General features: G+C 34.6%; 1 long non-coding RNA gene across 1 annotated transcript in view; it reads right to left on the bottom strand.

Moving 5' to 3' along the window:
- Positions 1–11146: 11146 nt before the first annotated feature.
- The window catches only part of LOC136554912 (uncharacterized), a 36448-nt gene continuing 19960 nt past the window's right edge, over positions 11147–27634 (bottom strand). Inside the window, exon 3 of the long non-coding RNA XR_010783396.1 lies at positions 11147–11298. This is a non-coding gene — a long non-coding RNA (uncharacterized lncRNA). The remainder of the gene's footprint in view (positions 11299–27634) is intronic.

Here is a 27634-nt window from a genome sequence, read left to right as displayed (position 1 = left end):
CTCCTGATTCAGAAAGGGAAAGAAAAACAAAGAAAAGAAAACAGTGGTAGTACAAGAAAATGTGAATCATGTGCCAGTGTTCTTAAATGCATTATACAACTGCCACTTGAGAAATACTTTGAAGCAGCACTCCTTTTGTGTAACGTATTTTGTTGTCTATAATGAACACCAAAATATTCTACCAGAGAATGGGTAGAATTATTAACAATAAATATGTCAGTTTTAAAACATATATCACATAATTATTAGGAGCTTGACACATAGAAATTGCTGACAACTATATGTTACATCCTTTTTTTTTCAATAATTTCCCATAGTGACCCTATATGTCCCATATTTAAAGTTAAAAAAAAGAAAAGAAAAATAGTAGCAAATGGCAAATGAATGTGTGATAGTTCTTGAGGATGGTAACTGAAAAAAAACGAATTCTTGCAAGAGAAGTGTCAGAAATCTTGTAAGAAAAAGATAAGGCTGATGGTTCCTCCCTATAAAGAAGCAGTGTGACTAGTGTCCCACTCACCTTTTGTAGCAAGTCATGCTTACTTCTTAAAAATTGCCTCTGTCCTTTTAAATGTATTATATTCCATGTCAAGGGGTTCTGTGTCTTTTTCAATTAGATTAAAAAAACTTTTACTTGCGTGTATTTCCTTCTAGAGGGTATATTTGTGAATGTCACCTCATTATCTACTTTTTGAAAAACAGACTGAAATATAGTAGTCTACCACTATGTTTTCTACAGTCTTTTAATTATTTTCCACCTCATTCCCAAACTCTTCTCAGTTTTAACATCAATCTTTCTAATATATTTTATGACAACAAAATCAGTGCTTCCTTTTCCAGAAGTCCTCTTCTTATGTGTCCAAAATGTAAAGTATTCCATCAGTAATCTGTCACTTTACTCTGCCACTGTGAGGTTGCATTAGGTGTTGATGTTGAGTTACTTGTCCACATATAACCACTATTATTCTCCAAATTACTGCATTTCAGGACACAGTCCCCTGCCCTTAGAAATAGCAGATAGTGCATCTTTATTTTATTTACAGTGACTTTATATTTATTTTCAAATCATTAATAAGGCAACTGGCCAAATTTGTATCCTTACAAATCCTAGCTGGATTTCATGATCTCATCAGAGATCAGATGCTTTCACACCTAACATTTATACCCATTTACCTATGTTCTTAATGCTCATTTCTTTTAGTCAGAATACCGTTGTTGTGTTGCCAGTGTGGAACAGTGTTGTCAGGTAAAATGTTTTTCAAAGATTTGAAATATTAAATCTTCACAAATTGAAAATCTAATTAGTTTATTTAACCTAAAAAATATTTTTCTTAAAAACACACTCTTTACTTATAAAAGTGAAGAGTATAAGTGTATAGTACAAGTAACCACGTATAAATGTTACTGAAATTTTTCTAGTGTCACAAGCATGCTACCCAAGTCAATCTGCCAGTTTTGAATATTGCAGCAAAATAAATATTGTTCCATGTTCACAGATAATCCATCAGAAATGCTGGGTTTCAACAAAACCCCAGACATCAAGAACACTGAGATGTCTCCCAGCTCTTTTAGTACTCTAATGCAAATTACTCTAGGTAGCTGATTTAAAGGTTTATCTCTAGCAGATGTTATTGATAGGCAGAGGACAATTCATTATCCTCATGTGCTATAAGCCATCATATTCATTACACAAAGAAATGTTTAACACTTTTGCTTTCCTCTCGTTTATTAGAGGTGTTACCATCTTAATCTGTTACAAGTAGTGGAATGATTCAAAAAAGCTTTAGGAATAATCCTGAGAGTTGCTGGCCATTGATTCTTTACAACTACTTTCAATGTAGTTTAAAGTTAATTAGAGCTAGAAATGCATAGTTGAGTATGATATGTTAAGAACACAAAAGAATATTGTTGTTAATCAACTGATTAGTAGTATTTCTCAAAACCAGACACCTATTCAATAACAGAGAAACCTCACATGAGTTTCTCAGTCTTCTAAAATAGCCCTGATAAGCTCACAACCAAAAATTATCAAGAAAACTAGTGGTTACAGATGAGGGGATGGTTTACAGGTCTGATTCTATACAAGAATTGGGAAATAAAAAATGGAAAATACATTGAAATCTTAACAAGGAATAAATAGTTAGTAGGATGTCCAAGAATTTACAACAGAAATGTTATCTAAAATATGTGTTAATACATAGGAAAAAAGACTATGTGAGATGATGCAGATATGTGAGGTAAGATCTGGCAACATCCCAAAACATTTAGTCAGGGGAATGGTGAAAAAGGGTTGCTAAAAGTCATTGTAGGCAAAGGTTTTTGACTTGTTGTTAATTCCAAAGTTCTAAATAAATTATAACAACTTTCAAATAAAGTAATTTGCTTTATTCTGAACAATGAATAAATTTATTTTTAGCAGGAACTTGCATTCAAGGCATCATATGAATGATCAGCTCTTCAATGGGTGTTAATTATTAATTTTCAGCTAAGTTCAGCAGACCTACCCTGATATATACCACTTTAGAACTTATTTCAAAGTGGTATTTAGAAAAAAATGTAAATGAAAGAGTATTGATAAAATCAGTGGTATATATCTTAAAATTAACCTTGATCATGTCATCTTTAAAGTACACACTTTACAAGTTAAAAAAAGAACTAAATAAGATAAGCAGGATGATCAGAAACATGAAAAAGTTATGAAATTAATTACAAATCAAAGTATTCTTAAATTTAAAAAAGATAAAAATTAAAGGCAACATGAAATAAATGTTTAAAGAATATTTGCCCTAGTAAATTTCCTTAGAATTATATTGTAGATTAAAATTTTAAAGGAAAAGATCCACTTACTTACAGAGATGTGTGGACTTTTTCCTGTAGATTATAAACAGTAGAATTTAATGCCTCCAGTGCAAAATTGACCAATATATAATATAAAAATCAAATAAATTCTCTCTCTCAAATATAATTTGAGAGATAATTTATATTTATTAATATAAATAGGCAGATTAAGTTATTTTATTATTAAAAATGTTATCTCACCATGTTATTTAGGAGAGAAGAAATAAATTATAACAATGTTGACAGTTTTTTACTTTAATCCAAAGTGGGGATAGGTCTGTAATATGAAGATACATGTCCTTTGTATGCTTCTGTGTGCTCGTGAAATTGTTCTATAGATTCATCATCCAATATTTTTTACAAAAATTTTACTGCCTAATTAGTTGTATGTTATGATTGTTTTGCAAACCATTCCATTTTTTTTCTTAATAATATGTATTGTTGTATATTTTTCAGCACCACATGTAAATTATGATGTTATTAAACCAGTGCTGTTAGCATGGTTTAAGAATGTTCTGTGGTCCTTTGCATTATTAGAATTGTTTTGATGATTCTTTTATTTGTTTTAAAATGGAATTTTTAGGGTTTTTTCAGTAAAATCAGAAAAGTTCTTAAATTATGGTAATGTCCACAGTTTATCCAAAAGCATAAAACAAAGCAGATGATGGTGAAAGGGATAATTCTATGATAATGCATTAAATAACTGTATTTTAGAACAAATTTGTAACGATTTTTTTTAAAGTCGTATGGATTGTCAGGCCCACAATGTGAACACAAATGAATGCTTAATATATTTCATGTGAGGGATATGAATTTTGTTTGTAGCAAGTTCAAGAGAGTTAGCAAAACCTGAAAAAACACAGGTGTACTTTATGGAGACAAGAAATATTCAAGTTGTCAAATCAACATTTAATGTAATGTTCATTTGAATATTAAACAAAAAAAAGTACAAGACCTATGGGTTGAAATCATATACAGTCAGTGGCTGAGCCGAAATATATTTAATAGTTACGTGATAAGCTACTAAAAATGGGGTTTGCATAGGAACCAGTGACAAAACTTTAAATATACTGATGTTAGCAGGCATTACTGTAATACAATTTCTTTCACTTTTCTTTGAGTAAAAAGAAACCTTTTTCTTCTGAGGCACATACTGTAGCACGTTAATTCAGCATTAATTATAGAACATGTCAAACTGTATTTCAGTCAAAGCTCCCTGTACGTCTCCAGAGCTTTCTTAATGACAGTAATTATAGGTCATAAAAAGAGTCGTCTAAAATTAACATTTCTCTCATGTCTTGATAGGAAAATGTAAATGGCTGCATAGTACAGATGTTTTGATTAGTAAAATTTACACTTCCTTTTTTGTTTCAATGCTTGTCAAACTTCACAGTGCTAAACCTAAGGTGTTACATTTTTAATCTTTCTGAAGAGATAAAAGTGTATCTAAATTGACGATATGATTTCTTCACACTTTTAAGATTAATTTACAGTTTTATGCAAAACCATTTCAGTAATTTATTGTAAGTAAATCTGCAATTTCAGTCTTAAAAAATATTAGTTTTGGCTGAAAGTATTGGACTAAACCAGTTAAAATTTTCAGTATGTGAAAAAATTAGCAAAATGCAAGTTAGAGGAAATGACAAAAGAAAAATAAGCTTTAAGTACATAAAACATGGTGTTGGGCAGGAAGACAAGGAAGAATGTTAAAGCTGGCTTCTGTCTCCACTGAACAGCATTTTATTATACATTAAAAAAAAAACCCACATAAAGAAGCATACTCTGAACTGCCAAAATTTACTTACCAGAAAATGAGAATAGAAACATTCTGGTTTAAACAATGTTAATATCATCAAACATCCAGGGAAATATAACAAATTAAAAGGGAATCACTTCAAAGTATAAAAGGCCTACACCTTAAGTAATAATAAATCTAATACTTGACATTAATCTCCCTAGAAAATAAAATTAGATAAACTTTTGCAAGGGCATTCAGAACAGCCAATCCAGTTTATTAATAATTTCCTGTTTTCATACTAGAAGCTCATATTATCTGGTCACAGCCACAGTAGACCTCCACAGATATTTAATAAAGCTGCTGTTGGTAATCCTCTCTGATTACCTATAACCTTCCAGCTGTAACACACACTGTGCTGCAGCTCCACAGAAGGACATCACACTGTCACCTGGTATGATGTTTGACAGCTTATTCTGCTACATCAAGCCAGCACAAAATTACTTTTCCCAAATCCATCCCTAGTTAATAACCAAAAGCAATAATGGTATTCAGCATGCGTAATACACTGAGAAGGCAAAATGAGGCAACAGAGAGACAAAGATTGAAGAGTGACTATTATGAGGAAGAGATCAAAAACTGAATCTTGTAACATACAACAATGTTTCAATTATAACACCATGCAGAGAGCTCTACCTATCACTCTACAAAAACCATCCTGCAATTCTAAGAAACACAAGAGAAAATTCCTATTGTGTTTACACATGTTGCATTTTTATTCTAGTTCAAACAGCAACATTTCAAAATTTTTTTTCTAAGTTGTGCCCAGAAATGCTCCTAGAAGCAGAGGCTGACTTCCTTTAGAGGAATATATTTCTTTGGTCTAGTTTTCATCAAAGCACACACATTATCCTATAGAAAGATGAATAAAATACTGCACTTATAAAGATCAGCATTGCTATAATCTCAATTTACAGGAATACTAAAAGCTATTTAGGTAAAATCCAACAAAATATCCCCATGAACAAAGCACTTAAAAGAAAATATATGTATTTCAGTGTGCAGCTGAAAATTGAACAAACAGGAATTCTTCTACATTAAAGCATGTACACAGCCAACTGACACACAAAGACATATAAGGTGCATAAATTAGAAGAATGAGAGAAAAAATATTCACAAAGTCTTTTATACTAAATAATGTATTGCAACTTGTATTCCAAAGAGGAATCCTACAGCAACTTCTTTGTAAACATTGCAATAGTAGGCATTTAATTATTCTTAAAGAGAAAATAAAAGGAACAATCTTAATTAGTTAAAATAATGAGATTATAGAAAAATTTTCCAAATCAGAATTCTAATTAGTAACATGCAGATATTCCCCTCAATACATTTAATGAGAGTGAAACTTTTATGAAAAGAAAACTTTCTCTTTTTTTTCTTCCATGCAACAAGCTGCTCATCTCCTTTCCTGTTATCACATCTTGCACACCAACCAGATATTTCACATTAAATTATCGTTTTACATAATTTTCAGCATTAAAAATGCCACTACCCCCATCTGCTATACCAGTACTACTAAAGTATTGATGGTGTTTGTGAACTAGCATCTAACCTGGATCTTATTCCTCTTCTTAAATCTCAAAATCTCTCTTAAATCATTGGCTGAACAATGACCATGACCAGATTCCTGAGGTTTTTTGACCATTTGGGTGAAAATTAATACAAAAAAGGACTCTCCTGATGACAGAGACCTTATAAGGGATAAAAACTGAACTTGGATTTCATAACTTTTACATAAAAATTTGCAAAGGTGAAAATTGTCTGCCTTGTAAATAATAGTTATGATTTTACTTTTTGGTTTTTTCTTTAAATATATAGAAATGATGCTATAGGTCCAGTGATCCAGAACAACAGCTTCCTTCCTTTGCACATGAGTCAACGGTTTATTTCTATTTTCACTATTAAAAGAATTTCATCGATTTGTAACTCAGAAGCCATCAGCTAAGGTAACACCTCTCCTTAGCAGTGAATCTACATTCAGGCCTTGGTGACTTTTTGAAAGGAAAGGTTGCTGCAGCCAGGGTTACCTGTATGCATTCCTTGCAAGTAACAAGTATCTGCTTTGGTTTGTTTCTCTGTAAAATTTAAAAATGCTGTCACATATCTACTATGACAAAAACACATTGTAAAATTTTAATAACATGTAAATTATTACCAATATGTTATCCTGTTGAATGCAAAGACTGGAGAGTACTGAAGATACTTAAGACAGATGACTAAATACAAATCAAAGAAATGGGGAGAGAAAAGTAACAAAGAAGAGATCACTTAGAAAAAACAGTTAACACAATGTCATCTGGACAGATCAGAAATACAGAAAATGAAACATGGATTTTTCTTTAATGCAAATGTCTGAAAATTACTTGAAACATACTCAATGAGAGAAAGAATGTTTGCTGTCTTAAGAAAGTCACAGGACTTCCCATGTGTGAAACCAGTAACCACATGCTGACCACTGTGTCTTCTTGTTTTCTTCTATTTCCTGTCTTACTATTCATTCTTTTCTTTTTTGCCATCTTTTCTTAGTTGTTTGGGTTTATATAGACTGTGAGCTCTTGGCTGAAAAGACTGTCTTGTTCTTGTGTTTCTCTGGTGCCTGGCATGAATGTCAGAGCTGGTTTTCTACACAACTGTGACAATGCAGCCATTAAAAGTTAATTACTGCACTGATCACAGCACTGAATTAGACAAGTATTTTTGCTAGAACATAATTAACATCCTAGACACAAGTTTATAAAGGCACCATTGGTTTGGGATGTTCATAAGAAACCAGACATATTATAGAATAGAATCAGAGTCTTTCTCTTTGTACTCAGTATAAAACTAATTTTTAAACCATCATAGGGTTTTGTGTCACTCAAGAAAGAGAAGAGCTGAAATTCACACTGTTTTGTAGATTTGTTATTGATAAAATTCTACCCAGAAGGTAAAGGCACTTTGGACAACAGAAACTGTCACAAAACTGTAGGGAAGGTAGAGCAATGCAGAAATAGAATTATAAATGGACAAATAAATATTAAATATATCACAGCTTCCTCTTACATAAAATATATCATGGCTTCCTCCTTGCTGCAATAAGGGGACTTGATAGCAGTCCCTGAATATCTTGGGAGTATAAATCCAAGGCAGGAGAAGAATCACTCAGGATGATAAACAGGGATTTAAACAGCAGTAATAGGATTAAAGTAAGAATGAAAAAGTTCAAGCTGTATATCAGAGAATGTTTTCTGTTAATATATTAACAAATAAACTGTCATAAATGTGTTGTAGAGAACTTTTGTCTCTGGATTCTTAAAATTACAAAAAAAGGGTAGATAAACTTATTCCCATTTCATTTGTAAAAAAGTGAGGAAATCTTTCAGGTAAGGAAAGGTGTAGCTCAATTTGTATATTAAAGTCAAAATACACATACTTAAGCACCATCTGGAAAAGAAGACATAGTCAGTGCTCTGCAAATTATCCAAATTATATGAAGGTCACTATAGACCACATCAGATTGGTCAGGCAAACTTCTCTGGCTGCAGCAGAGTTCTACAAACAGATTATCTTCCCCAGGTCATACATGGACACCCACCACTTCCTAATTTGACCTCCTCTGCTTTGCTGGCAGATGTACATGTATCAAAACTCTCTAAAAGGATTCTGTCTAGACAATAAAAAAAGTCTTGAGTATTTAACAATAGCAAGGTTTTCCTCCTTTAGGTAGAACGTGGTCTTCTGAAAGAAAGCAAAAAAAAAATAGGAAAAGAGAGATGAGTGGGATAGGAACAAAATGTTTTAACCTGGCACAAATGTCATGTGAGCAGCACATCCAAATCCAGCTTCAGTCTCTGAATAATCACAATAGTAATATTTTTACACAGAGTAATTCAGAATCACAGAATAACCAAGACTGGAAGAGACCTTCAAAATCACCCAGTCAGCTGTCAACCAATTATTACCATAATCACCCCGAAACCAGATCTCCAAGTGCCACATACAGATACCACCTGAACACTTCCAGAGATGGTAGCTCCTTCACTTCCCTGTGCAGCCCATTCCAATGCTGTGACAACCCTTTCAGTGAAAAAAAAACAACTTTTCAGTATCTAATCTGAATCTCCCCTGGCACAAATTAAGGTCATTTTTTCTCATCTTTTCACTTGAAATATGGCAGAAGAGATGAAGCACCACCTCACCGCAGTTTCCTTTCAGGTGATTGTAGAGAGCAATGAGGTCTCCTCTTAGCCTCCTTTTCTCCACAGCAAACAGCCCCAGCTGCCTCAGCTGCTCCTCAGAGGACTTGTGCTCCAGATCTTCCCCAGCTTTGTTGTGCTGCTCTGGACAGCAGCACCTCAATGTTCTCTTTGAAATGAGGGCCCTCAAACTGAACACAGTTCTAAAGTTGTGGCCTCATCAGTGCTGAGCACAGCATGACAATGATTTCCCTAGCCCTGCTGGTCATACCAGTCCTCTCAGTAGCCCAATGAAGAGACAGTAAAGGAATGGATTGCACTAATATACACATCTGGCAGAAAAGGTTGCAATTTTCTAAGTAGGTACAGGAAAAAGAAAACACTCCTGGTCATTGTTATATGTTCAACCAGTAACAGTTAAATTTCCAAAACTATGCCAATAATTCTAAGTAAGGAACATCTAATAAATCTCAGGGGTTTCACTTTTATTTTGAGCCTTAATTACTTCCTCCAAGCTGCTATGCTTTCTTTACTTTTCTTTACAATGAGCATAAACTAGACAGCTCCTGTCTTTTTCCCAGTCTGTGCCTCATGTTAGCTGAAGCCATTAATATCATTGTCTAGACGAGTCTCATACAAGCACAGGTTCTGTGCAGGTATCAGTGAGGCGTGTAAAAGCCATTTCTTATTAAAACAGTCACACAAATTCTGTCAAATGCTGGCACAGCATGTTCACGTTCTTTTGTCAAAATTATTACAACATCACACTATTAATATTCTCATTAAACATGTCCTTTTTTTGTATTATGCCACAGATGGTAATGAAACAATCAAATGTCATGATATGACATTATTTATATAATATATTCTATTATATATTATTTGCTTTTGTAGTTTGTTTCAGAATTCTATTGAATTTTTTACTATATATCCTAAAACCCAATATGGAGATCTAATGGCGTGCACTGAAAAAAAAACAGAGTTCAGTGCATAAACCTGACATCATAACATATTTTCTCATCTAATTCTGACCAAGGGCAGTATTATATTGCACAGCCTAGATGTGACTCAGCCTACAGCTAAAAAAATTATTATTATTTTTTTAACTGCACCTGTGTCATCCAAATGTAGGAAAACTATACTGTAAGACCTTTTCTGAAACATGAAGCATAATCTGTACAAATATATGTTATTTTCATTTTGTATACTTGCATTCATGCTAGCCAGCTTGTAGAGCTTTACCTTTGCCCAGCTGGCAAAGGCAGTGAAACTTGCATACAAATAAACCCTCCCAGTAAAGGTGAGGATGCATAATGGAAGCATAATATCATATGCTTTCTCATTAGATTTCTGAATGACTTTTCTTATATGTCAAAGAGTTCAAGTAACAGAAAAATAACTAAGATAACTTCCCTTGAGAAACCAAATGGAAGAGCAAGAGTTTCTCACACCTTTACTATATATTTGAAAGAAATTAACTGCTCTTGATTTCAAGCAAGGCCCAGAGATAAGAGAACACCCTCTCTCAAGACAGAGAACAAACTTGATGAAATTTCACTTGTATGAAAGTGAAGGAAGAAATTTGAAATAGAATGTGAAAATAGTAAGCATGCAGTAAACACAAGAAATTATTAAGAGCATAGAATTTATACAAGAAACTTAAGACAGTACACTAAAACCTTGGGTTCCATGACTGAGAAAAATAAGGACTAGCTTTCAGGAGAAAAAGCCCTATCCAATAAAATAAAACCTTAATAGTTGCATAGGTGACAATAGTTACATGAGGGAATACATTCAACAGGTAATTCCAACTGAAATTCTAAAAGAAGCAGGGGCATTCTTTATATCATAAAAATAAAATAATTGTAGAATAAGTTGCTTTTACCTGGTTGATCCTGCCCCTGCACTACCCTTTCTGTATTTTATCAGTCTGTGTCCTTCTGTGAGCAAGTGATGGGAAAAGTTATTTTGTTAAAAATATTACTTTTTTTCTAACCCTTTTAGTAAGTGGTTTAGTACAATATTTCAAGTCCACAGCTACACCAGATCTACAAAAGCATCGGTGAAGTGGCATGAAGCTGAAATCTGGGGGATAAGCAAGTGGAGAAACAAAGACAAAGGAGAAGACACAATCCAAACTATAATCATATGGAAAATCACATTTCTGACCCTCCCAGACTGTAAACACATGATGCAGAGCTACCTCATCAAAGGAGCTGACTTGAGCTTCCTCCTGTGCCTGAAGAGTTCCTGAAATTGAAGCATGGAAATTATTCAGCTCACCATTTGGATTTGCACTGTTTCTGTAAGTCACAGAGAAGCATAATTGTAAGTGCAGACTAGGCAAATAGTGTGTGACATAGCATCCATCACTGGTGAACTTTCTTCTTCAATCAACCAAACAGAGGTGATATGCATAGGGTGCAGTAATGCCAATGGACTGTCCAGGGTGGAAGAGTTGATAATTCAGCAGGGAAGACAAATAAGCCCCTGGAAAAAAAAAAAAAAAAGGCACTGAATCCTCTCTGTTTCTCTGTCAAAAACATGCATCTTAGAATCTTGAGATTTTTGTTCCTTACCAGAAGCAGAACACAACTCCATACAGTCATTAACTATGAGATAGTCACATAACTATGCCTACAGTAATTGTGATCAGAGAGAACAAAGGTCTCTAGATCTTCCAAAGTCTGGTTTGATTACCTCTATCCATAACTCTATCTATCCATATCTCTAAGTTGATATCTTAGAGAACTTGTATCAATATTATTAATTAGTACAACAGTTAATCAAAGCTTGTAATACTCCTTCAGTAAATACCTTTTATGTCATCTGTTCTGGGGCAGGTATTTTGTATCAAGGAAAAAATAGCACTAAATTTTATTTCCTATTGATCTGAATGCATAGTGCATCCTACTTATTTCAGGGAACAAAACTGATGAAACTGACAAAGGGATGAAAAAATGAAATACCTATAGCAAAAATAGAAAAGGGTCAAAATAGGTAAAAAGAGTAATGATGGTAATAATCTACAAGTTGTAGGAAAAAAGTATTCTAGATTGGAAGATTTGGATGAAAGAATCTCCTGACTTAATGTTTTATATAAGATTATATAAGATCACTACTCTATCAAAAATTAAAAAGAAGCATCTGAAAGCTGCAGCATATTGCAAATATATTTTGAAGATACTGGTATAGATGGATAATATAAACCTTTTACTAAGTGTGTCTCTCATAGCATAAGCAATATCTTTATGAATTTCATAACACAGAAAATTAAAGCCCAATGACAGTCAGTGAGGTTTTTCAATCACTGCACTATGCCTGGATGCATATCATGATCTTAATGTCATAAAATATAACTAAATTAGCACACATTTCTTAACTCAAAAGCATTAAAATTCTGTTAAATCACTTTCAAAAGACAAACTTAAGCTTTGCCTGGTTTTAAAGTCTGTGATTTTGATCTATGGATGTTAATAACATATCTGAAATTCCCAAAAATTATCTGCTTATTCTGTACTTGAAATAATAAATTCCAGTTTAAAAATGAAAAACTAGGTATGTGTGTTTTTAAATTGTCACTGGAGTGAAAAATCAGGAAGGAAATGCCAAACTGTATTTTTTTAATGAATACACTTTAACCTGCTATTTAATTTTAATATATCCCTTACATTTAGATGATCAAATATATAGAACAGTATGGCTATCAGAACAGTATAGCATTACTAGAATCCTTAGAAAAACAGTTTTTCCCAACAGTAGTTTTTAAAAAAAAAGTATGTTTTAATGATTTTGTATTCTTTTTCAAAACCACTGTACTTCAAAATGAATTTTAGCTTTCCTATTTTTTCTTCAAATTGTTTTAATGAAGACTAATTTTAGGGAGACTTTCCTACTATTATTCCTACTATTTCTCTTATAGGTACAATTCTTCCCTTGCAGTACCATTTCCATTCAAACTCCTCTATGGAGCAGCAGGCTGCAATTTCTGCATCTGTGCTGTAATTCTACTGTAATTCTTGCACAGAAGCCTAGTCAATCAACCCTGTCCTCCCCATGCTAGCCAACTGTCCCTTTAATACATCCATAGAATTCAATATGAACTGAATGAATAGAATTGCAGTGCTAGGGAGACAGTCAGCTACTACAGAGAGACGGGATTGATTGACATTAAAGCATCTGTGGAAGAGTTATAGAATTACAGCAGAGTCACTGAAATTGCACCCTCCTCACCTCATGAGAGGGAAGGGAAGCTACAAGAGACACTACTAATAAATAAATCTGCCTTCCAACTATAGCTGCATCAAAACCTTTTTTTTTTCCTTTTTGTATCCCCAACTTCAATTTGTGAGCAGCTTTTATTAACTATGTGAAAATCTTCAATTCTACAGTGGTTACAATTCTAGGACAGTTTTAATTCAAAGTCAGATGGCATTTTTTTTAGGCCAGAATGTAGCTTTTCCACTTCATTCTTCCCTTTCCTCACTATTGATACAGTTGGAAGTGTATGTGGGACTTACTCGTATTGAATTGTAGGCATTTTTTAGTATCAGAACAGGAGTGCACATAGTATTGTTGCTAGGTAAACACAGTTTCTGTTTTTCAATTTGTCCTGGTTTAGGGCAAATTCGTGAGAAAACTTCTGAAGGGGTTTTTCTAGAAAGCAGATTCAAGTGGTCCCTCCTTCGACTGGGTCAGGAATATATATTTTTGGAGAAAAGTGGAAAAAACTCTTTATTAATAGGAAAAGCATCCACTAGCACAAAAAAAATGAACAACATTAAACAATAAAACCTTTTGCTGCTCTAAAAAAGATGAAAAACTCAGAAAGTTCCTTTCATGGGTTGTAGCTCTGCTCATTCAATCTCTTATCAATCCCTCCCGCACTGGGCCACAGGTGTGAGCTGTGGGTGCTGTTCTGGGTGTTCAGTCCAGAGTAGGTCTAAAGAGTTCTAAGGAAAAAAAAAAAAGAAAACTACATTCCAGGGAATTTCTCTGCCTCAGCTAGCAAGAAACCTACTAAAAGCAAAGGAGAGCTCTGTCCTGCCGTCTGTCCTCAAACAGCACCGTGCAGGAGAAGGATGCGGGTGAGCAAGTGCAGTTTCTGAAAACAAACTCTGTTTTCTTCTTCTCTCCTCTCCCTTCCCTCTCAGAACCAGTCTTAAAGGTGCAAAACTTATTTCTAGGCTAAACAGACGAAGGGGGATATAAGCCTCATAAAGTCACCCCATGACACAATTGTAATAATCTATAGAATTATGTGATACAGTATTACTTATTTAAATTGCCTGGTTCTCTTTTGATTTAATCACAAGAGAAGGTGAATGTGTTGAATTTAACTAAACAGTAATTCCTTCTTTATAATGAGTCTTGCTCCAGACTATGCAAACTTCATAAAGAAGGTAAATTTAACAAAAAATGATAGTCTTTCATTCTAGTTTCATGCAGGTTATTTAGAGGCACTGATATGAGAATTATATTCAGATAGCATATGTAGGTTAGCTTTATGGTACCATATGTATGGTGGCTACTCTATATACGGTAGCTTTATTTTGAAGATTTTCGGAGTTGTGCCTAAAGATAAAATTCTTGGTGTAATGCCACTGGCAATAGATGATGTTGATGTTGATGTTGATGTTGATGTTCAGACTGTAAATACATATAGTTTTTAAAGTTCCCTATTTTCATATGTTTTCAGGCATATTTGCTTTTGTCTTGTTTTTCTGCTGCCAGCCAATAAACATCAGTTGTTTCATCATCAGTGAAACCTTAAATCATATAAAAAAATTTCTTTAAGTATTGGTTTCCTCACAAATACTTTTTGAAGGTCTTTATAGACTGAGATGGATATAATGACACACATTTCTCCAGATTTACCTCTGCAGCTGTAAATTCTAGAAGTATTTTCAATTAAATAATCAGATTTTGAAAAAGAAATTGAAACATTTTATTCTACTGTGAAGGCTCATGCTGTTATCTTATCCATATTAAACCACCTGGACAACATGTTTAGGCTCATTTTTTTATTATTATTTTTTTAATATTTTCAATAATAAATCATTACAAAACCCAGTTCTTTTGAGGTAACAGAATGTTTTGAATTGTCTTGAATAAATCCACTTACAGTTTTGCAGTGTTCCAAAACAAAAATAGGTACAGAAACTCTTTTTCTGAAGTCAGTTACCATAGAAAGGAAGTATAATAATAAAATCCTTCATGAGATCATACTTTATTGATCCAATCAGCTTAAAAATGTATGGATTTTTATGTGGCTACATTTTTATTTAACTGAAACAAATGTCTAAAAAATGTATGAATTATTAATGCTTAATTGTAACATTGTTTGGGGTTTTTTCTTATAGTGATGTTAATGAAACAAATCATCCATTTCAGGCACACAAATTACATAAATCAAAGGTACAATAATTTATATGAATGATGCAGCTCAAAAAATATTTTGAGCATGCTAAAGAAACCCTTACAGTGCTTAAAACCAGTTCTATGATCTTCAAAATGCTAAGCAAAAAAGGAAACGGACCAGAAGAAGAACAGTTAAAGGTAATCAGTTGGCTTGTCAAGATGAAAAGACTAAACTCTCCTTGCTCTTGCGTCCAAAAAGAAATTGAATAAGGAAGATCACAAAGTTGCTCCTATTTTCAACAGAAAACCAAGGATGCTTAAGAATGGATCAACCTTGAAGACCAAAGAGAGTGAAAGGCATATTTTTCCATGGTTTGGATATTATTCATTCCATTAAAATGAAAACACTTAGTGCTGCAAGATGTGTACTGATAACTTTTATCTTCCTTCTCAGTTGCCACAAATGTAAGAGCTGCATTCTGTCCTTGACACACAGCAGACAAGGTACCACCTGGTATTCTCATGTCTCATACTGTCTTGCTAGTGAAAAGAAAACCAAAACTGAGAGGTATATAAAAACTTCTTGCTTAGGGAAACTCAGTATAGGAATGGGCAGTCATGCAGCATAAATTCTCTTTTGCTATATTTGTTAAAGCACATCAGAATATTTAGACTGAACACCCATGCCCCCTGCAACAATCTTCTTGTAATGTTGGATCTGTACTTGTCTCTCTCAGCATCTCTTTTCCTTGGATATCCTTCATCAGACAGTGAGATAAAGTAAGCACAACTTAAAGAACAGTGCAATAGTTTATTGGCCGATGCTCAAAGAACGAGTGACTGGAACTAATATCTTCTAGACCACGCATTTATTGGCTCAAAAAGCCCAAAGAGACAATCAACAAATCTTTGTGACTAGGCAGTCATCTGCCAGGTGGGGAAAGGTCAGTCTTCATTGCTGCTAGTAAGACATTAATCATCATCATCATGCTGTTTGTTGAGGATCTTTTTAATCCTTTATATTTTTTCAGATAAGTCATAAAACCATAGATGATCATGAGTTGGAAGGGACCCACAAGTATTTGTCTTATTTAATCCCTGAACTACTAATGACTGCTGTCTCAACAATATTGTCTTCTTTTACCTTTCTCAGTATATTTCTATCCTGGTTGGAGAGTATGGGGATGCCTAGTGATATATGAACTTGTATCATGGGAAGGTTGGAATACATTTAAGGAATTTTTTTCTATATCATGACATTTGTTCAGTTACAGCCCTATTCCTTGGAGATATCCTTGGAGATCTTCACTTAAAATTTCTCTGGCTACAGTCTTTACATATCTACTCTCATTGAAACTCTTTGAGCAGTAATTTGGACTGCACGAATTCCAGAGGTCTCATTAAACCTAAATTGATTTATGATTCTATGACATTTTCCAGAAAGGAATGCCCTGGAATAAATATCTGTTGAAGGAGACAAAATAAAGTGCACAGGTATATGGAAGGACAATGTGAGAAGTCCTATAAAGATTTTACAGTGAGAGAAAGGAATTTGCAAAGGAAACTCACAGAAACATACAAAATTTTGGGTTGGAAAAGACCTTAAAGACTATCTAGCTCCAATACCCCCACCATATTCTCAGTCACCCTTTACTACACCAGGTTTCTGAAAGCCCCATCCAACCTGACCTTGAACACTTCCAGGGATAGGGCATCCAAAACTTCTCAGAGCAGCTTGTTCCAGGATCTCCCCACCCTCACAGAAAACAATCTCTTCCTGATGTCCAATCTAAGCCTAACCTCTTCAAATTTAAAGCCTTTACTCCTTGTCCTATCAGCACCTGCCCTTGTAGAAAGTCTCTTCCCAGCTTCTACAGGAAGACGTCATAAAGATCAAGCTGTGAGAGATGTGGAGGAGAAAAAAGGACATTAAAAGCTATTCTTTCAGATGAATTGCAGACGTAATTTCTCCATGCAACCCCATGATTTTTGGAACTTCCTAGATGTATTCATAATTCTTTATTTAATTCTATGCTTTGCTTCAGATGAATGCTTCCTTCTTCAAACCTAGATGAGCCTTACATAGAGGGAAAGACCTCAGTTGAAAGAAATAATATACACCTAAACAGGTCAACAAGATCTTGAAATCTGGATGTCTGTGCTGTTGGAAACTATATACAAGTTCAATGTTGTCATCCATGTTCTCCCTCTAAAGAAAGCTGTTAATGAATAATTTGTTTTAAATCACGCCAAAAACATTTTCAAGAAATTGCTCAGTCCTGATCTTGATGATAAAAATAATGTCATTTGGAATAGATCTCATTGTCACTTAGGCTAGGAAGGAACATTAGCCTTGTTCTGTATGTTATGATTTTATTGCTATTGCAGCCTTGGAAAACATTCAAAGGCAGAGCCAATATCTCTTTCAAAGGGAGTACCAGAAATCTTGTTCCCTGTATCAGTGTCATTATTTTATTTCTTTTTGCCTTTATTTATATTGTTTTAACTCATTCTCAGCCTAGAATACAGCTGTTTGGTTTTTCTTTGTATGTTAACACTGTATCATGCAAATGAAAACTTTCCTGGCACAAATCATGAAATACATAAATATTCTATAGAAAGAAAATATTCCTAAATTCCTCTTGTCAGTGTAATATATTATGCCCTAAAATTTGACTGGTGTTCCCAGTCACCCAATTCAGCAACTTTTATTCCCAGTCCAGTAATACAAGGGTGGGTATACATGACTGAAGTAGAGGTTCTACATTTTTTGGTCTAGTCATCCTTCTGACATCATATAGCTTTTTCTTTACTTTTGAGGCTGACCAGTCTATTGCATGATAGAGAACAACAGCACAACGTTAACAGCAGCTGTTGAGGTTTTCTGTGTATATATGAAATAGGAGCCTATCAGATGTGAAGTAGATAATGAACAGTATGTGTCTCATGACTGTTACCCATACAACAAAAAGGCTGGCTGGTGCAACACAGCCCAGCATTAACTGTCCATAAAGTTGTCTCTAGCATAAACTTTAATATAAGTCCATAAACAATGTAAAACATTATCAGAGATAATCAAACAAGTGCGTCAATCTTGGATTTAAAAGCTGTACAACTATATTTGTACAATGCCTCATCCAACTGAAGTGGCTGAGAAAGAAATTTCACTAGCCCAGGCACTCATTAGCACTGCATCAACAAATCTGCATTGTCTGTGGGAATCTGAGTTGGCATTGCTATTCACTGTTTTGCCACAGTACATCAACATATGAGTTCTGGTTGCTTGCTTTAAGCTGTACTGAAAATACATGAAAACCTCATAGATTACTGAGAGTCATCATGCACTAGGAAATCAACAGATCATAAAAGGAAAAAATTAGTTCAAACAATGCTGCAAAAAATAAGCCTTAACCGTTCCTCTGCCAGATCCCTCTGGACCTGCAGATGCATCTCGCTGGGTCTCACGGACTTGTGCACATTCAAATTCCTTAAATGGTATCAAACATGATCTCCTATTGCTGGCAGTTTTTAATTCTCCCAATCCCTGCTTTTGTCTTTTATGGCTCAAGTAGTGTTGCTGGAACACTTACTGGTGAAGACCAAGACAAGAAAGTCATTAAATACCTCAATCTTCTCCATATCCTGGTTAACCAGGTCTCCTGTTTCCCTCTGGAGAAGGTCCATGTTTTCCCTAGCCTTCTCTTGCCATTGGCGTCCTTGGCCAAGTTTAGTTTTATCAGAGCTTCAGCTTCCTTAACCTGATCTCTGTCTGCTTGGATAATCTCTCTGTATTTATCCCAGGTTACTTGACCTTGTTTCCACTGTCTGTGGGCTTCTTTTTTGTGTGTGAGGTTGTTCAGAAATTCCTTGGTTATCCACACAGGCCTCCTGTTATTTTTGCCTAAGGTTATCCTTCAATATTAACAAGCTTTCTTGAGCCCCTCTTCTCTCCAAGGCTTTATCACACAGCACCCTACCAAGCAGAACCCTGAAGAAGCCAAAGTTTGTTTTCTAGAAGTCTAGAGTAGTGAGCTTGCTGTGGGCTCTTCCCACTTCACTAAGGATCTCAAAGTCCACCATTTCATTGTCACAGCAGCCAAGGCTGCCCTTCAGCATTATGTTCCCCACCTCAACAGCTCCTTCTTGCTGGTAAGAAAAAGGTTCAGTGCAACATCTCCTTGCTGTACTTGGAGAGGGCCACCAACACGTTCTAAGAACTTGCTCATGCCTGTCTTTGTTTTCCCTCCAACACAGAAAAATTGATGTGATATTGGGGCAGTTGAAGTCCCCCACAGGGGTTTGTGAACATGAGGCTGCTCCTATTTGTCTGTAAGGGGCCTCATAAACTCAGTCTTCTGTTGGGTGGGCTGCCCCAGACCCACACTATAATGCCCCCTCCTGTCCCTGCTCTCCCTTTAATCCTGACTCATAAACTCTCAGGCTACTGCTCATTTATCCCTAGGTGGAGCTCCATGCACTCCAGCTAGTCATTGTCAGGGAAGGCAGCACCCCCTCTTTGTCCTTCCTAAAGAGCCTGTATCCTTGCATTCCACAGCAGCCATTCCACCACACCTCCATGACAATAAGATCATAGCCCTGCAGGTGGACTTGGTTTTGTAACTCCTCTTGTTTATTCCCCACGTATGTGTTAGAGGCATTTAAATTGGGCCCTGGAGGAAGCTGACTTCCTGGCTTCATTTGCAATTATTATTTTCAGGAAGTATTTCTAAGCAGGTATTTACTTCATGAAGTTATACAAAGAAAAACACCTTACCTGTCACAGAACAGACTCTAAGCAAATAAAAAAGCTAAAAAATGAAGTCTGTACAGATCTAAGATGACATGACAAAAGAAGCATTATTAAAGTAGCAAGAAAGATAAAGGGTAATAACCCAAATATTCAACATTTGAAATAAGGCATAGGAGGAATTTTAAAGAAATGCATGTACAATTCTCTCTCTAAAAATAATGTAGAGATGAAGGTAAAGTTCAAGCACCCAGACCCATTTGAAAATACCAAAGAGGTCAGTTGTTCTCAGGCTTACATTAATGGCACATTTCCGTTTGAATATCTTACCAGCATTTTGTCCTCCTACTCTTACTTTTAGTGTTCTAATCATATATTCAACTTCAAAATAGCTTGATATATTTTTAAAATTAGCAGTGAAGGATATGTTTTCTTCTTTTCCTCCACAAGTATAACTCTCCAGAGGGATACTGGCCTGAAGCCCAGGAGTAGTGCTGCAGGCTTAGACTAATAAATCATTTTTAATCAGATAGTTTGTATCACTGTAGTAGTGTTAATTTCCTTTTATTATCTTTGTGTCCAGAGAACTCACTGTGGTTTCTTTCAGCTTTCACAGTTTCATCTTCTGAATTCAAAAGATAAATACATAAAGTAGAATCCCCCACATATGCAAAATTTGAGGTACTAATAGATTATTATTTAATTGAACTTTCATTTCTAAATTCAAAGTGAGAGAACCATGTTCTGCAAAACATAATTTCAAAGGAAAATTTAAAACTATACCAAAAAGATTGCTTCTTTTGTATAGATGCAACTAAAAAAGCAGTTGCCTGTCATCTTAATTCCTCTCTGTTCATCATTACATTAATAATACTGAGTTTATCAATACTGAAAGCATTAATAGGAATTTGTATCTTCTCATGTTCTTGTCCTTGTTTCATGTGCATGAATAATCTAAAAATATTTGTTGAAATTTTTTGTCCTCAAAATATGTATAATATGTTCACATCTACAATAAAATAAATGAACTAGACAACAAAAGGATATATGAAATCCCTGAAGAAGGTATAACCTAAAATAAATCAGAATATTTTAAGAATAAAGTAATGAATCCATTTCATTATTTCTTGCGATGAGAACAGCAATCTGAACATTAGGAAGTTCAGAATGTAATGCATCATTGACTTCCATATAGAGAGCAGAAAAGCAATTCTAATAAATAGGCAGATCATATAAAAATGATTTGTATCAATATCTATCAGTCTGAACTCTGACAGTAGTGCACCCACTGTTTCCCCCAAAGTAGGCAATAATGAAAAAGTGTCTCTTCCATTTATGCATTAATTTCAGGACTGATTGCACCTAACCACATTGAATCTATCCACATCCTTTTCAAGCATGGCAACTAATGATCACAATTCCTGTCATGTAGATCAGTGCTTCAACATCTGGTTGGAAATTGTCAACTCTGCATACTACAAATCTATGCTCTGTCAATATTACAAATGGATAAGCAGACAGGTGCCATTTCAGAACTCCTCTCATACTGTTTTAAGCTATGCTGAGCCATTTTGTCAAATAAAGCTCAAAAACATATTTTCCTGAGCTCAGAAATTGTTTCCCTGCATTTGCTTTTTAATACACAATATTGGATATGTCCATTTCCAGTTTCTAGCCCTGATTCAATTTTTACTTTTCAGGATGGTACAACTTTAAGGTATAATGTCCCAAAATAAAACACTGAGAAAATATCATAACAATTTTCTATGCTAGCTTTTCAGCTAGGCAATATAACTCATACATAGAGGATGTCTAACAGATCTTATGAAGATCAAATTTAATAATTTTACAGGCTGGAGAATTGAGAACAGTCCTGCTGAGAAGGACTTGTGGGTCCTGGGGCACGAAAGGGTGGACCTGAGTCAGCAACGTGCATTTGCAGTCCAGAAAGTCAACCATATCCTGGGCTGCATCAGGAGAAGAGGTGGCCAACAAGTCTGTGGAGGTGATTCTTCCCCTTCATTCCTAGGAGACCTCACCTGGAATACTGAATCCAACTCTGATGTCCTCAGCACAGGAATGATAAGTACTTGTTGGAGTGAATCTGGAGGAGAGCCATGAAGATGATTGGAGGGATGAAATATCTCTTCTATGAGAAAAGTCTGAGAGAGTTGGGGTTGTTCAGCCTGCAGAAGAGAAGGCTCTGGGGAAACCGCATTGCAGCCTTTGAGTGCTTAAAAGAACTTTTTGAGAGAGATGTGGACAAACATTTTCTCAGGGTCTGCTGCAATAGGACAAGAGGTAGTGGTTTTAAGCACGTAGAAGGTCAACTTAGATTTGATATAAGGAAGGATATTTTACAATGAGGGTGGTGTGACCCTGGAGCAGGTTGCCCAGAGAGGTGGTGTATATCCCATCACTGGAAACATTACTGGTCAGATTGGATGGGAATCTTAGCAACCTCTTGTAGTTTAAGATGTCCCTGCTTATTGTAATGGAAGTTTGAACTAGATGATCAGTAAAGATGTCTTCCAACTCAAACTGTTCCATGATTCTAAGATTCTATGATTTTCGTATTTATGTCTCTCGCCATCTTCTTTAATGACTTCCTAATTCCAAAAAATAATAAAGAAATTAGAGTGAATGGAAAAAAAAAAGAAAAACGTATACATCAGGACTAAATTATTGTGAGAGAAAAATTATACTTACAACATAAGCTTCACTTTACTTACTATGCAGAACATAATAAAAGCTAAAATTAAATAAAATACAATATGATCAATAAATTGCAGTGTTAATCATGTCAAATAAGGGACATTGCAGACAATCTAGAAAAGGTCAGTGATGATTTACCTACTACTGTAAAAATCTACTTGACAACAGAATGCTAGCTTTTCTGAAGGAATAGACATTTAAAAAGTTACAGAAGAAGAATGAATGCTGTCAAATTAGGCAAAAAGAGTACTTACAAACTAGGAATGACAAAGAGATAATCATGCTGACATCAAAACTTCTGCATAAAATAACATCTACTGTTAAAAAGTGTGAAGAGTTTTGTTTGTAATGAATATTTTGACAGATGTGTCATACAGGTTTCACCTCTCCTCCAAATTTCCATTCTATTAACACAAAAGAACAAATAGAAGAAAAACATTTTTGGTAGTATACTAAATGCACATATAATGCATACATATTTTAAGATATATATGTGCTCTGATGGTTAAGGAGTATGTGGTCGGACATTTTGAGTATTTTCTGATTTGTTTGCTTTGTTAATCTCCTACCTCTGTTTTTAAGATAAACACCACAGGAAACTTCCATTGGATTTTTATTTCCAAAAGGTTAGAGGTATTCTCTAGCTACTTAAAAGATATTGATCTAAGCCTCATACCAACAGTGTGAACAAGTGCCCTTTTCAGGTCACAGATTTTTTATGCAAAGAGAGATCTATAAATATTTTTTTTTTTTCAGATGGAAAAAATGTGTTCTCATTTCTATAGATATTAGTTTATTAAGTGATTTTTTTTCACACTATACCATTACCAAGCTATTTTAAAAACTGTAGAATAAACTCAACACCAATCCATTTATCCATACCTATGTGTGGTTTTGTTTGTGTCCTTAAATTTATGCAGTCTCTCTGTCTGCCCATGTAAAGTCTGTGGTGGGTTAATCCCTGCCAGACACTATGCCTGGCTCTTGCTCCCTCCCATCTTCCACAGGATGGGATCAAAACAGAAGGAAGGCAAGAAGGTGTGTGGATCAAGATAATGACAGCTCAATAAATTAGGCAAAAAACACTTAGGTGACCAAAGGAGAAAAACAATTTCTTTTAGTTCTTCCCGTTAGTAAGCAGATGTCCAGCTGCTTCCTGGGAAGTAGGGCCCTTAGCATGTATAACAGTTGCTTGGAAAGACAAAGACCACAATCGCAAACTTCCCTCTTCTTACTATTTTCCCTGAGCTTCTTACTGCTGAGCATGACAGCTTACAGTATTAAGCTATCCATTACTTACTATCCATTTGGTCAGTTTGGTTGTCTCAGCTATGTTCACTCTCAAATTCTTGTCCACCCCAAGCCTACTTATTCTGAAAGAACATGAGATGAAGAAAGAAAGCCTTGGTGCTGTGCATTGCTGAGCAATGCATAAATGATTACTGTGTTATCAACACTTTTAGCCACAAATGCACATCACAGCATCGTATGGGTTGCCATGAAGAAAGTTAACTTCATTCCACCCGGACTCAATTCAGAATCTCATTTCCCATTTGCAGATGTGAGGAAAGAGGTACATTTTATACTTCCTCCATCTTTCTAATTTTTGCCATGTTGCACAAAGAGAAAATTATGAGACTACATCAAGAGTGAACCTAAAGATAGTAGTGTACCAAGAAAAAGTTGACAGCTCTACTCAGGTTATTTGTGTGTTTGTTTTTTATTTAAACAAATGGGTTATGGAAGCCAGAAAAGAACCAGAGATCACAGAGGGAGGAAAGCATATAATTATATAGGGTCAGGGCATTGGGACAAACTAATCAGGTTTTACTGTCGTAGTGACCCTAATTTTTACATAACTAGAAGATAGAAACAATAGAACAGATATAGATATATATACACATATATACATATATGCACACTCCTAAGTATTACATTAAATTTATATTATTAATATAAATGGTTTAGATATGGAGAACACATCAGTCTTTAACAATACCACAGTCTTGCTTGGAATATTGAAAAACAGGTGGACATTGCCCATTCACATAAAAGGATGCACAGATGAGTTTTCAGTAAAGCTTCACTATGAATTTTGGGGCATTTTTTGTTTTACATTATCTGAAAGAGTGAGTTATGTAGCTGGTGAAAAGTATTTCCATATCAATTAAATTTAATGTACTTGTCTGTGACTCTGGAAAGACTTCAGAACAGCTGGAGCAATTGACATTGTGACAACTACCTAAGAATTATCACTGTATAGTAGAGCATAAAACTTTAAAACCACTTCTAGAATCAGATGGATTTACACCTGCAAAACCTCGGACTTACAACAACAGAATAGATGGGCTTACACACTTTAATGCCAAAGCGGGTGAGACAGGAAAAGAATTAAATTTTCCAAACAAATCAGGGATTCATTACGTCCTATCAATTACATCTTTCGACTATACAAGAAAAGGATGGCAATTCTGTCCCTTACTGCCAAACCCCACAGCTTAGTGGACAGCTAGTACCTAAAAATCAACAACAAAAACAACAACATCAAAAGAACTTTGAGCATACAGAGAAATTATTGAAAGAGTCGTCATTAAGATTACATTAAAGCATGGGTTTATACTTTCCTCTCTGGCAAAATGGAATCTCTACCAAATCCCAGATACGGATTTATAGTGCAGCTGAGTTTCTGTGACTATTTTAAGTAAAAAAATAATAAATTAGTCAAGTCAGTCAGCAAATTTTTTTTAAAACAAACCAGTTATTTAAAATCTAAATCAAGGGGATTTTATCTCAGCTTAGACTACTTATAACAATAAATATATTTCAAGATAATAAATAAAACATCCAGACTGAACACAAATCCTTCAAAAATAAAAGAATAACCAATATCAGAATGTCAAGAATATCAGAATGTCATTGGAAAGTTATTTGATGCCTAAGCATATTTGCAGAATGTTTCTGTAATTAGGTTTAGCAATTTAAAACATATTTTCTTTAATAGTGAACACTTAATCACAGAAAAAAGTAATAAATTTTGAAAAAAAGAAGACAGGATTTTGTAAATAGGAGTGAAGTAAATTATTCTACTCATGGTTCTTCGTTTCCTCTAATACTGAAATATCAAAACCTGAAAGAGAGCAAATAGCTCACCTCTTTCCCTTGAAAGTAATTAAAGATAAAGTGTGCTTTACAGCTGTCACACAAATGAAAGAATGGAAACACAATTTCCAATAACAGAAAGAAGAAATAAGTTTTTCTATTATTAGAATTATGTCAAACATGCATAGTACTTTCTTCTAATATGGAAAAGTCAACATCAGTAGCAAAATTATTTTCACTCCCTTTAAATACAGTGTCTAAAAGTTACATAGAAACTTAGCTATAGTGAGATTTGGAAAGCCACTGGAAATATTTTTTTGTGTGTCCTACAGTCCCCAGTGCCCTTATTTCTGTCATGGGAATCGAGTATAAAGTCAGTTTATTCATTTTCACACAGAATTCAGTGTCTGAGCCTTCTAGTGCTGAGAAGAGGAGATAAAATTTATATGTGCACAGCAAGAAGCAGAGCTTGAGAAGAAAAGAACAAAGGTTTTATTATTGTGCAGAAATTCTGGCATCTTTGGTTACAACAGACAACAAGAGATCTCTTCCTTCGCTTGCAAAGATGTTGCAGGTGTTGAAACTATTTTCTTTGCACAGATGTGAGCCATCAGCCTAAAAACCAGACTTCTTGAATAGAAATCAAAGAATTCATAACATTAATTTTTAGGTTCATCAACATTAGAGATAAAAGAATGTCTCTAATGTAACACTCGGGGATACGTTGCTAAGATTGAAATCAAATTGTTTGGGTTCCAGTCACAGGATAGCAGTTGCAATACAGAATAAAATGCAAGAACTTTCCTCACACATTTTTATATTTTTCAGAGGATGTGAGTTATGATTTACAGTTATTACTGAATTGAAAATATTCTGTATAGGCTTCAATTAGAAATGGAGTAATTAATTTAGTAAAAATGTAGCTCAAGTCTTTCTGCACTACACTTTAACACTGCCATATCTTCAAATAAGTCATTAAATACACTGTGCGGTGCAAATCCATGGTAGACCTCCTGAAATAAGGAGGACTAGGAAAAATCTAAGGAAAGATTTGGAGAGAATGACTGAATGAAGGGAAGTGCAACACAGAAAACAAAACAGAGAAATTAAATTGATTAGAAGTGTTGAACAAGGAACAAATGTTTGCTGCAAATCTATAGCCAAACTATTAGTGTAACAATGTAGAACATGATATTACAGTATAGATATCTTTAAGAACCTCTTAAGAGACATCTAATGTCTTTTGTCCCTACTGATTCAGGAGCACTGACAAAGACTTTCCTTTGACTGATTGTTCTATACAATTTGACTAACAGAAGATATCTTGTGACCTTCTATAAACCTACTATAAAAATTTGAATTTGTTTCAAAACATGATTTGTGCCTGCTAAATTTGGTAGGCAAAATTTTGAATGGCTCAGTAAAAAAATAAAAAGCTCCCTTTTTCTACCTGCTTTTTTACTGTCATTCAGTATGGATGGCTACAAGGATAGTTAAGATACACATAGCATATTCAGAATGGGGACAATGACCCAAACTTCTTACACCACTCTGCCCTTGTAGAACAGAAACCTCAGAGAATTTTCAGCCTGACACTCTAGCCAGAAAGATGTGAGGCAGTTGGAATTGGGAAAGTTGGAAACTCTGGAAGTCTGAAGTTAAGTAATAGAAATAATAGAAAACCTCACAGATTGTTTTAAAAGAGGGAAATGAGAAAGGATCATGGATAACAGAGAAGAAAGCCTAGAAATTAATTAGAAGGAAAGACTGTAGAATTGCTGGACATTCAATGAGAATGGATTTTGTATTAAAACCATTGAACCTTTTATTTTACTAAACAGCTAATCATCTACTCCTAAGTCTCTCTCTCTAAATAAATAAATAAATAATTAAATATATATATAT

Source organism: Molothrus aeneus, chromosome 1, assembly GCF_037042795.1.
Source record: "Molothrus aeneus isolate 106 chromosome 1, BPBGC_Maene_1.0, whole genome shotgun sequence".
Lineage (NCBI taxonomy): Eukaryota > Metazoa > Chordata > Aves > Passeriformes > Icteridae > Molothrus > Molothrus aeneus.
The sequence above is the reverse complement of the archived record's forward strand: the minus strand, read 5'-3'. Positions and strand labels throughout refer to the sequence as shown.